This window comes from Triticum urartu, chromosome 3 (genome assembly GCF_003073215.2).
Source record: "Triticum urartu cultivar G1812 chromosome 3, Tu2.1, whole genome shotgun sequence".
NCBI classification, from domain to species: Eukaryota; Viridiplantae; Streptophyta; class Magnoliopsida; order Poales; family Poaceae; genus Triticum; species Triticum urartu.
Genome location: NC_053024.1, coordinates 363,525,127 through 363,538,542, shown reverse-complemented (window position 1 = coordinate 363,538,542; position 13,416 = coordinate 363,525,127).

Below are 13,416 nucleotides of genomic sequence, written 5' to 3'. Positions count from 1 at the left end.
TCTTTGCATTGTGGTTGTGCTTTCAGATGGCCAACCATGCTCAAAACCAAGTGGTTCGCCTGACCCGGTGCCTCGACGTGCCCGGTCATACTGCTATGTTAGTCCGGGTCATGATCGAGACGGGTTACCATTGGTATCCCGAATACACCGTCGAAGAGCAGTTCCGCGACTTTAATCAAAGCCAGTATTTCTGCACCGTCAGGATATTTCCTTCTTATCCTGGATCTACCGAGCCCCTTCACTGTTCCTATGGACTCGGGGTTACTTTTGAGATGGCTGTGCAGGATGCTGCCTATTCCATGATGACCATCATGCGAGTCCGAACTAGCCTGCTTCGGAACACCGACTTCCGTTACATGCCAGCTTCACTTCCGGGAGCGCAAGGGTATCTTCAGGCTATCTATGCTGACTCCACTCAGGAGGACTCATTAACTCGTACCACTGCCGAGATGCTCGAAGATAAGGACCGAGAGAATCAGGCCTTGAGGCTGGAGCTTTTCAATACCCGTGCTGATCATTGGGCCACATTGACTCGGTTTGCACCAGCGGTGCAAGCTGGATGTATGGATACAAGGGATCTGTATCCTGTGAGATCAGCTCTGCTAGACATGGTGGACTGGCGTGATGTGGGAGGCATCACCCCACCCTGTGGTCCCCGCAGGCCACCGTTTGTTGGTCCAAGACCTCATCCTAGCCCCTATGGTCCACAGGCTCCTCAGGACCGTCTGTTCCCGGATGGTCACGTTGAACTTCCAGGCTATGGAGGTGACTTCTATGAGGACTACTACGGAGCTGTCTGAGTTAGTAGTAGTACCACTAGTATTGTAGTAGTTGTATCTCCACTGTCCCGTGTGACTTGTGGAATATGACTTTGCGTGTAATCGATTCTGGAGGTGTAGACAAATAATGTATAGGAGCTTGGAATGCCTCCGATGAGATGTAACGTCTTTCATCATACTTGTACTGTACCCTGGGTTTGTACTAAACTATGCATGATGTGTATGACCGTTGGTATATATATGGAAGTTTTATATTACCATGACATACGGATGAACATCTCTGCATTCCATGTTATCCATTACATTCTGCACTCCCTTGCTAAGTTTGAGCCATCTTTGTCTAAACCGTTGTCTTGTTTTCTCCTAGGATGGTCAACACCCGCAGCAACCCTGCTGCCCCGGAGCAGGGGGAAGCCAGGGCAGCTAGAGGTGAAAATCTGCCTCACCCGCCTTCTCTGCCCGAAGTGATGCTGGAAGCAGAAAAAAACAAGTGTGAGACTAACCGCCTGCTGGAGCGGATTGAGCAGAACACTGCACGCCCCCCACGAAATGACTTGGTGTCAATCAATGACTTTATCAAGCTGTACCCACCAAAGTTCAACCATTCCGTCGAACCCCTCGACGCGGATGACTGGCTTCGCAACATCACCCACAAGCTACGTTCTGCCAACGTAGCCGAAGCTGACAAGGTTACTTATGCTGCCTATCACCTCGAAGGCCCTGCTAGCCTTTGGTGGGAAAACTTCGAAGCTATGCGCCCGGTCGGCCAAATCACTACTTGGGCTGAATTCAGTGAGGCTTTCCATGAGCATCACATTCCGGAAGGTCTCATGGATCGCAAGAGGGAGGAGTTCTGCAACTTCACCCAAGGAAGACTGACTGTGGATGCTTATAGTCATGAATTTGGGAATCTGGCACGTTATGCCCCTGAAGAGGTATCTACTGACGCCAAGAAGCAGGCAAGGTTCCGCAAGGGACTTAGCCCTGAGCTTCGCCGCGATATCCGTCTGCACGAGTGCACATCCTTTCAAAAGTTGGTCAATAAAGCCATCAGCGCTGAGACAGGCCAGACTGATTATGACACTTCACGCAAGCACTCCCGTGATTTTGGCTTTTCATCCGGTTCTTGAGCTCAGAAGCGCTGGGTGTGGATCCCAAGCACGGCACTGCCACCCAGGTTCATCCCGAGGCCATCCTTTGAGGCGCCTCGTCCCAACCAGCAATTTGCACCGCCCAAGCCCTATGGTGGCCCCGCTGCTAATGCTGCTCCACGCCCCAATGTGGTGACATGCTTCAAGTGTGGAGAGCCGGGTCACTATAGCCGAGAGTGTCCCCAGAACAACAACCCCAATCAAACTGGAAAGTCCGTTGGCCGTGGTGAGCCAGCGGGAAAGACTTTCTATGCCAAGCCGGCCACCACCACACATGGCCATGTCAACTATGTTTCAGCCGAGGAGGCTCATGAGGATCTTAACGTCGTCCTTGGTACGCTCCTTGTTAACTGCCATCCGGCATCTGTTCTTTTCGATACTGGAGCATCTCATTCATTCATATCCAAGAACTATGCTCGATTGCATAACACGACATTCTGTGACATGCCCTCTACCATGGAAATTCAAACCCCTGGCTCTAGATGGCAAACTTCTAAAGTAAGCCATGGGAACGAAATTCTTGTTGATAGACATGTCTTCCTTGCATCCTTAATAGCTCTCAAGTCCTCGGACATAAACATCATCTTGGGTATGGACTGGATGTCAGCTCATTATGCTAATATTGATTGTTCCACTAGAACCGTTCAACTTACTCACCCGTGGGGCAAGACAGTTAATGTCTTAACTCGAGTGGCCAAGCGCCAGCTTTACTCCCTAAATGCCAACCCTCTTCCAGACCTTGAGGATGTTCCGGTAGTTCAAGACTTTCCGGATGTCTTTCCAGAAGAACTGCCAGGTGTTCCACCTGACAGGGATGTCGAGTTTGTGATAGACCTTGTTCCAGGAACCGTTCCAATTTCTAGAAGACCCTACAAGATGGCACCCTTAGAACTAGCCGAGCTTAAGAACCAACTTGATGAGTCCTTGAAAAAGGGTTTCATCCGTCCTAGTTCCTCTCCTTGGGCTTGCCCCATCCTCTTCGTTAAGAAGAAGGATGGAACGGATCGAATGGTTGTGGATTACCGACCTGTCAATTTGTTCACCATCAAGAACAAATATCCGCTTCCCAGGATCAACGATCTGTATGATCAGCTCACTGGATCCTCAGTCTTTTCCAAGATGGATTTGAGGTAGGGCTACCATAAAATCAAAATTAGAAACGGGGACATTCCCAAAACGGCCTTTGTTACTCGTTATGGCCAATACGAGTACACCGTCATGTCCTTCGGTTTAACAATTGCCCCAGCCACCTTCTCTCGGTTAATGAACTCGGTCTTCATGGAGTACTTAGATAAATTCGTCGTAGTATATCTCGATGACATACTCATCTACTCCAAGAATGAAGAGGAACATGCCGAACATCTAAGGCTGGTATTGATGAAACTTCAAGAGCATCGCCTTTGTGCCAAATTCTCCAAGTGTGAATTTTGGTTGCCAGAAGTAACCTATCTAGGCCATGTAATCTCTGGTAAGGGTATTGCTGTCAATCCCGAGCGAGTTCAAGCCGTCCTTGATTGGACTCCACCTGAGACGGTCAAGCAAGTTCGGAGTTTCCTTGGCTTAGCGAGCTATTGCCGCCCCTTCGTCGAAAATTTCTCGAAAGTTGCTAAACCTCTAACTAAACTCCTCAAGAAAGATAAAAAGTTCGAGTGGACTCCATAGTGCGAGCTCAGCTTTCAGGAACTGAAAAGACGCCTGACATCTGCTCCCGTACTGGTACCACCAGATTTCTCCAAGGACATTATTATCTATTGCAACGCCTCGTGACAAGGACTAGGTTGCATACTCATGCAAGATCGTCAGGTAATTTCCTATGCTTCACGGCAATTACACCCACATGAGGAAAATTATCCCACACATGATCTAGAGCTTGCAGCTGTAGTCCATGCACTTAAAACATGGCGACATTACCTTCTCGGTAATCGTTGCGAGATCTTCACCGATCAACAAAGCTTGAAATATATCTTCACCCAACCAGATTTGAATCTCAGTCAAAGACGTTGGGTTGAGTTGATCTCGGACTACGACTTAGGAACAACTTACACCCCGGGCAAAGCCAATGTCATGGCTGATGCGCTAAGCTGTAAGTCCTATTGTAACAACCTGATGTTACAACAAAGTCAACCACTTCTCCATGAGGAATTTAGTAAGCTAAATCTTCACATTGTTCCTCGAGGATTCCTATCCACCCTGGTGGCGAAACCTACCCTTATGGATCAAATCATAACCGCCCAGCGGTATGACAAGGGCATATCCCAGATTAAGGAAAACATTGCTAGCGGAGTTGCTAAATGTTTCTCCATGGATGAGCGAGGTGCTGTCTTCTTTGAGAACCGTCTGGTGGTTCCCAAGAAACAACATCTGCGCCAGTTGATCCTTAAGGAAGCTCATGAATCCCCTCTCACCATTCATCCCGGTAGTACTGAAATGTATAAAGACCCACGCCAAAGGTTTTGGTGGACTAGGATGAAGAGAGAAATCTCTCAATACATTGCTAGCTACGACGTCTGTCGTCGTGTTAAAGCAGAGCACCAACGGCCTGCTGGCACGCTTCAACCTTTGGCTATTCCTGAATGGAAATGGGATAAAATCAGTATGGATTTCATCACTGGGTTTCCCAGGACCAAGAGAGGGAATAATGCCATCTTCGTCATGATCGACCGACTTTCCAAAGTATCCCACTTTCTACCTGTTCGTGAGAGTATCACCGCTAGCCAGCTAGCTGATTTATACATCTCCTGAATAGTGACCCTTCATGGTGTCCCATTGGAAATTAACTCAGACCGTGGGAGTCTCTTCACCTCTTGATTTTGGGAAAGTTTCCAAAATGCTATGGGAACTCGTCTCTCTTTTAGTACCGCCTTCCACCCTCAATCAAGTGGTCAAGTAGAGCGAGTCAATCAAATTCTGGAAGATATGCTCCGAGCTTCTGTTATCTCGTTCGGAATGAGTTGGGAGAAATGCCTTCCATTCGCGGAGTTTGCTTATAACAATAGTTATCAAGCTAGCTTGGGCAAAGCTCCTTTCGAAGTTCTGTATGGATGAAAATGTCGAACGCCTCTTAACTGGTCAGAAACCGGGGAAAGACAACTCTTTGGCCCGGATATGATTCAGGAAGCAGAAGAGTAGGTTCGCGTTATTCGTGAGAAATTGAAAACAGCCCAATCTCGTCAAAAGAGTCAATATGATCGTAAACATAAGCCTATGACTTATGAAGTCGACGAGAAGGCTTACCTTCGGGTTACTCCGTTAAAGGGAACCCATCGTTTCGGTATCAAAGGCAAATTGGCTCCTCGTTACATTGGACCCTTTCGCATTCTTGCCGAACGAGGAGAAGTTGCCTACCAATTGGAACTACCTCCGCATCTTTCCAGAGTTCACGATGTCTTCCACGTTTGACAACTCAGGCGTTGCTTCACGGATCCTATCTGTGGAGTGGACCACGAAACGCTTGATCTACAAGATAATCTCTCTTATCGGGAATATCCCGTTCGTATCCTTGATCAAGCCGAGCGTACCACTCGATGTCATAATATCAAGTTTCTCAAGGTTCAATGGTCACACCACTCCGATAAAGAAGCCACTTGGGAAAGGGAGGATCGCCTTCGACTCGAGTACCCCACCTTCTTTCCAGAGGATCCTAAATCTCGGGACGAGATTCTTTTGAGTGGGGGTGAGTTGTCACACCCTAGCTAGTTCAAGCATTAGAATGTGCATCATGTTTAAATTCTTCTTAAATTTGAATTGGGGAAGACAGAACCCCCAACACCCCCCGGAAACAACTAGGGTTTACTATAATTATTTTCAATGAACCTGAAATGCCCTTCTAAAAAGTTCACCCTCTTTGTCTTAGGTTAGAACCTCTGGCAAAATTGGTGCACAATTTTCTAGGTCAACAGAAGGTCATTGAATTAAATCATAAGTATTTGAATTTGGGCATTTAAATGCTATAAAATAATTTAAATGCTCAAATAATTCTGGGAATAAATGTTTGCTGTTGGAAATAATCTAAACAGAGGCCACATTTATTTTCAGGATTTTTGGAAACGTTTTAGTATTTTTAATAAAGCTGAACAGTTGCAGTTAAATAGAAAACAGAAACAAAATCAAAAAAAAGAGAGAAGGAAGCCCACCTGGGCCTTACCTGTGCTGGCCAGCCCACCTGGCTCGGCCCAGCCTAATGGCTCTGCCAGTCGTCGTCCTCCTCGCGCCAGAAGGCAGGGGCGCGTGCTCGCCGCGCGCCGGCCACCTCCTGCTTCTGCCGACGCCCGGGAGACGCCCAGGGATGCCACGCAACCCCTGCGTCCCACTCTCATCCTCCCTCACTCTCCCCCTCGTCTCCCTCATCCTCTCCCGTGATGGCCGAGCGCGGACCTCGCCGCCGATCGCCGTAGTCGCCGCCAGAGACATCCCCTCACCCCTCCGACGAGCCCATTAGCTCCGCCTCGACTCCCCCGCCCTCCCCACCGAGCCACGCTTCGCCGGAGGCCCTGAAGCACCACCATCGCCGTCTTCTTCAACCTCGGTCCGCCGAGATCGCCGGCGACCGTGCGCCCGCTCCATTGCTTCCCCGAGCTCCCCAAGACCACCGTTGCACTCCCCGTGAGCTTCTCCATCGATCCCCACCTCCCCCTTGCTCATTTGCGACGTGTAGTCGCCGCCCTCTTCGAGCCCGACACCATCTCGCCGCCGGCCATGGCGCCGTCGTGGCCAGAGCCACAGTGGCTCGAGGCCAAGCTCACAGTTGTGCTCAGCGCAGCACCAGGAACCCGTAGCCACCACCAGCTCCTTCTCCCGTGCACCGTAGCCTCGAAACCAACCTCGCCCGAACTCCAGCCGCCACCATGAGCTCGATTCTGGCGAGCTCGCTCCACCCCAGCTCCTCCCACTTGCCCCACTAGATGCGCGCGAGCCCCAGCTATGTGTAGCACATCTCCGCCGTTGTTTTGGTCGCCTGAGGGCGTTTTCCGAAGCCCTCCGCCGTCACGGCCTCGCCGGCGACTCAACGCTGGCGGGATTAGCCCTGTTGACCGGTGGGTTTGACCACTGACGTGGACTGGGTGGGCCCAGTTTGACTCCCCTGAGTCAATGACAAGTGGGCCCCCTCTGTTAACTAAATCAGATTAGTTTTAATTAAAGATAATTAGCTTAATTAACTACTGACACGCGGGACCCACCAGTCAGGTTTGACCTGGACGTCCCCGTTGACCACTGACGTCACCCTGACGTAATGCTGACGCAGTAATGCATTTTCTGGATTTATTTTTATTCAGGAAATTCCAAAAAATGTTTAAAACGTCTAAAAATCATAGAAATTCAACCGTAACTCCAAATGAAATAATTTATATATGAAAAATTATCAAAAAAATTCAATCTATCCATCTGTAATGGTTTCATGCATGACAAAACAATTTTACCTTGCTGTTTAAGCAGAATAAGGAAATGCACTATTAAGGCCATGTTTAATGAGCTAATATTTGAATCTTCGATTCAAATGAGTTCATTCCTTTCTATGATAGCTTGCATTAGGCCAAGACACATTCAAATTGCCATGTCATAGCATGCATCATATTGTTGCATATCGTCATGTGTTGATTGTGTTCCGATGTGTTCTTCGTGGTAGGTTCTGCCTCCGAGGATATTCACGAGTATCCAACTGAAGGGCAGTATTCCACTACCACTCCATCAGGCAAGCAACCCATTGATCATTCCGATACAAACCCATGTTCTCGCTTTTGACCTTGTTTACTGCATTAAGACAACACGTTTCAATCTGCTCTATGCTACGGTAGTTGAACCCTTATCCTCTGCATGACCTGCCATTGCCACAGTAACTAGATGAAACCCACTAGCATGTGTAGGAGTTGATTGAGCCATGTTTTGTGATTCCTACCTTGCTATGCCTGCTATGCTTAGAGTTGTGTCAGGTCTGGTTCATCTGGGTGATGGGCTAGAGTGAAATGATTATGTCGGTAATGCGAGGGATGTGTGGAACATGTTTTGGTAAATGTATCAATGAGAGGCCATGTAGGAGTACATGGTGGGTTGTTTCATTGAGGCCGTCCCTAAGAACTAAGATATGTATGTGTGATTTTAAGACTCAGCTACTACCATGCATTGGGATCCTTAATTGACCCTCTCGGCTTCTTAATCACCCTAGTACTCTGTCCAGGAGTTGCAAATAGTTTCTGGTGTTTGTAGGTTATGTGTTGGCGGCCGTGCGTAGCGCTAACCCTAGGGGTGGGCTATGTTGCGGTAGATACACCTTGGCCGGGTATGCGGGGCGCCCGTTTGGCGTCTCAGGACCCTGTTCACATCGTTCGGGGCCGTATGTGGAAACCTCGGCCGGACTCCCTGCGGATGGAACCTGGATAGGCGATAAACCTGGACTAGAGACTTAAGTGTTTAGGTAGGCCGTGGCCGACACCCTCGCTGGGCTTCCGCTTGAGGGTTGCCGAGTACATGTCGTGTAAACGGCAGTAAGTGGTGAAAGCGTGTATGACGAAGTACACCCCTGCAGGGTATAAAACTATTCGAATAGCCGCGTCCGCGGTAAAGGACTACTTGGTTGCCTATACAGTTCATAGACAAGTTAATGGATACTACTAAAAGACTCAAGATAAGTGTGAGTACCGAGGATGGCCCTCTCGTAGGATGACAAGGGAGGATCCCCGGTGGAGTATTGTGTTGGTGAGTAGTGGACTCGTGTGCGAAAACTATTTTACTAGAGAAGTTCCGTAGGATAGCTTAGCCAAGAGTCATGTATAGCTTACTATTTTACTCGTGTGCTGGCTGGCTGCAATAACCCCACCACCTTCTTGAGAATGAGCATGTATAGTAGGTTTTGATGTAAGACTTGCTGAGTACCTTGTACTCATGTTTGCTTATTTATTGTTTCAGATGACAACACTGCCCCCTCCGATGGTTTTTATGTAGACCTTGATGTCGACGAGTGACTAGCCACCCAGGTGGTGATCCTGGCCATGGAGGGACCTATATAGATAGTCAGGCTTCGAGAAGCCTTCTTTCTTTCTAGAGTCTGTACTCAAACTAGTTGCTTCCGCATGTGCTTGTATGATTGTATGACTTGAGTGTCGGGTCATGTGACCCCTATCTGTATGACATGTTATGTATTGCTCTCTGGGGCCTTGAAATAAAGTACTTGAGTTGTAGAGTTTTGTTGTGATGCCATGTTGTATGTACTCATATCGGGCATATTGTGTGTATGATTGAAATGCTTGGTATGAGTGGGATCTGACAATCTAGTTGTTTATCCTTGACAGCCTTTCATATGGGGAAATGTAGTATAGTGTTCCTCGAGCCATAGTAGTCCGCTATAGCCCGGTTCACCGGGCTCCTGCTAGCCCAGCACTACTGCTCAGGACGCTTGACTGGCCTGCATGTGATTCACTTCGTTCCTATGTCTGTCCCTTCGGGGAAATGTCACGCGGTGACTTCCGGAGTCCTGCCTAGCCTGCTACAGCCCGGGTTCCCCGGAGTCCTGTTAGCCCAGTGCTACAGCCCGGAATCACTCGCTGATGACCGACATGCTCGATGTGATTCATGTATGCCTGTCTCCATAGGTCTGTGCCGCTTTGGGTTCACGACTAGCCATGTCGGCCCGGGTTCTCTGTCATATGGATGCTAGCGACACAATCATATACGTGAGCCAAAAGGCGCAAACGGTCCCGGGCCATGGTAAGGCAACACCCGTGGGATACCGTGCATGAGGTCGCAAAGTGATATGAGGTGTTACCAGCTAGATCGATGTGGCTTGGAATCGGGGTCCTGACAGGTCCCTGCTGTCAGGTGGAGGAATCATTATTTTTCACGTAATAAGGAGGCACTTGCTTGTTGCGGCCGTGGACCCAGCTGTCAGCCTCTCCATGTATAGTACTCTTCCGATGGAAGTCGTTCCTTGACCACATTGACCATGCCGCGCCGAGAGCACCAGGGCGGTGGATGACAGTGAGGCCTAGTAAGGGGACGACGCAGAGACGGGGAAGATGTGGCAGTGGATGCCCACGTGGAGGGGAGTATGTGGGTTGACTACTTCGGCTGTGGTGTGATGCTGTCGTCGCCGGAGAATAATAGGAGGTGTGGGTGAGTATACATGGATGGCATGGCCAGCGGTAGCAGCACAGCCGGGCACGGGAGGTAGGAGCAGGCGGCATGGCCGACGCTTGTTTGGGCGGCTGGAGCAAGAAGACCAGAGGTTGAAGAATCACTACATACGTTGGATAGACATCGTACGGTCACTAGAGCTAGAATCGTTCATATTGACTAAGTTGACAAAGCCCTCCATCCCCGTCATCTTAGTAGGCCCACAAATTAGCCTCCCACTATGGTGGGTCCCAGCTTGCAGGGGGAGTATTCATTTTTTTTGTGCGTAATAATGAGGCACTACCTTGCGTGCGAAGATATAGCTGGTGGGTCCGACCTATCAGCGAGGGGGACGTTTTTTTCGTGAAATACAGAGGCCCTTCCGGTGGGTCCCAACTGTCAGGTGGAGGAATCATTATTTTGCGCGTAATAAGGAGGCATTTCCACGCACAGTCTACTTCCAATGGATGTCGTTCATTGACCACTCTACACCGAGCGCATCCAAGGTGGTGGATGACGGCGAGGCCTCGGACAGCAACGAGCCGGAGATGGGAAGACCCGGGAGTAGAGTCGCAGACGGTGAGGTGTACGAGGGTTAACTAGTTTTGGTGCGGTGTGGTTCGGCAGTGGGTGGTGAAGAACAGGAGGTGTGGAGGGGTGGAAGGATAGCCTGGCCAATGGTGGGGTAGCGCTTCACAGCGAAGCGTGCTAAGCAGAGCTGCTAGCAGCAGGAGGCAGGAGCAGGTGGTCCCAACGGTGCTGGAGGAAGAAGACGAGAGATTGAAGATGGATGCTGGTTGTTGGATGTAAATCCAATGGCTGACGATGTCAGAATCATTTGTTGACTAAGTTGACAACGACTTGCGTTGGCTTTGACCTATTGGCCCACATTTCAGCCTCCAAAGATGTGGCACGTATTCAACCTATTTTTTTAGAATTTACAGTCAATTTGATCTCTTTATTTAGAATTACAGTCCATCTGCTGGGCTGGGTGAACAAATAATGTAGCGTCCATGCGGCCCATTTATTTTTTTCCTAAACAATTACAGGCCATTTGCACTTTCTCGATACACACGATTTTGCTGGGCTGATTCTAATTATAATGTTGGGTTAGGCGCAACAATGTTATCAAAAAATAAACAGGGGCTGAGCATATTGTTATAAATATATTTAAATAATAAGTGATTTATTATTACATTGGTCCTTAAATCTTACCAAGCTTTTGTACACAATCACCAGGATTTTCGTTGCCAGAAAATCCAGGATTTTATCGTTAAGAAATTATTTTTATAAGTTAATAAGATCTCGGACATTGTTTTCTTGCATATGTAAGTATCTGTTAAATATATGATGACAATAAGAATAACATATAAATTATTTAAATAAATATAATATAGTTAGAAGGGAAACATAAGTTGGACAAGGCGTTCCTATTCATACATAGAAAAATAGAACAGACCTTTGTGTTTTGTTCAAAAAAATACATTAATTGCGTTGCCGAGGTGACATCTCTCCTCTCACATTTCCACTTTGATGCACATGAGACATGGCTACTACCTCATACGGATACTTTGTGCATACTTAGGTATCATGGAGAAGCTATGGACCAAGAAGAAGAACAGAAGGAAGATGGACCTGAAAATGGAGAAGAAGAAATCTGCGGAAGGAATCCCATCCACCGGACGACCGGCCGGAACCGGACGTCCGTAGCCTGAAGCAACAGCCGAGCCCCGGTGAGCGGACGTCCGGCCCGTACCAGACGACCGGTGCCCCTGCACCCGAGCCAAACGAGCGGATGACCGGCGCCAACGGACGTCAGGAGACCGGACGACCGGCAGCCATCGGAAATCCTCTACATAAGCATCCGAGCCAGAATGAGCGGATGACAGGCAGCCACCGGACGTCCGGCCACCCCTGAGCCACCGGACATCTGGTCCCCAGCGGACATCCGGCACCTGGCAGTGTCCAGTTGCGGGCTGAGGCCCATGTACCCCTCCACTTTGCCCGCCATTTGCACCAAGACTATAAATAGACCTCTCCCGCCTCCTAGTTAGGGTTAGAAAAGGATTAGCTCATTTTTTATGTGAGAGCTTTGCTCATCCACTTGGTAACCTTCTCCTCGGACATTCGAGCCTCCACCGGAGAAGATACCCCAAGTGGATTCAAGACCCCTTTTAGGGAAGAACTCAAGACCTCCTTTGGAGAAGAACCGGATACCGTGTATCGTCCGTTGTTAACCTTGGATCTTGTATCTCCTATTGTGTTTCAAGGATCTAGCACTTGTGTAATGATTCTTGTTGTTTTAGTGTCTCCTCTTGTGTTTCCACGTGTTTTCCCTCGTTTCCCTCCTCGTATTCTTCATGTTCATTGCGGGATCCGCTCCATTCGTGAAAGATCGGCCGATTAGGGTTCCATCCTACATCATCTTGGTATCATGAGCCACGTTGATCACGATTTCAGAGCCTCCCCATTGTGTTGCTAGCCTAGTTTCTATTGTTTTTGTCCCTAATTCAAAATTTCCCATAAAAATATCCCCAATTTTTTTGTGATTTGTTGGTGCGTTGAAATTTTGTTGGATTTGATCTGTGGATTTGCTTTTTTGAGTGGATCTAGCTTTTCCCCCTTGTCTCCAACCTTTCAATCCACAAAATCCTCCGGATTCGACGAATTTCCACTTCTCCACCATGAACCCTAGTTGTTCATCCCGTACCCAAAATTCGCCCAGGCACTGGACGTCCGACCCCTACTAGACGTCCGACGAACCCTGACAGAACTGAATTTTTATTCTTTAGTTTAGTCACCACCACCGCCCCACATTTCCGCAAACGCACTCCTACCACCTATTCACCATCACCATTTCCGCATACCACCACCATTGTTTACCCGTTTCACCCTCCGACACGTGTTGCCACTTCGAGCTTTGAGAATTTGAGTTGCGGTTTCGTATCCTTTTGTGTTTCGGCTATCTAGGTACGGTTCGACATCAACATCACCACCGCTCATCTTCACCACGGACGCGTCATCAACAACGACCACCTCGACTACATCTTGGTATTCGGTCCTCCATTTTGACACCATACCGTAAGCAAGAACGGTAACCTCGTCTTGGTATCATGATACATCATTCTTGCCATTACATTGATAGCCATCATAGCCTTACTCCTTTGCGTTGCTTACCCATCGAGACTAGCCGTTGAGTATTGCCGGCAACGAGACTTGCGCACATTAGTGATCATACTTCCCATAGCATACATACATTATTGTTGCATATCTTGGTATCGTCTCTTGTGTCACAAGGTTGTCATCGCATACACGATTGCTATCTTGGTTCGTCAATCATTGCATGAGAAAAGAGCTCAAGCATCAAGGAGCGAAACAAGCTT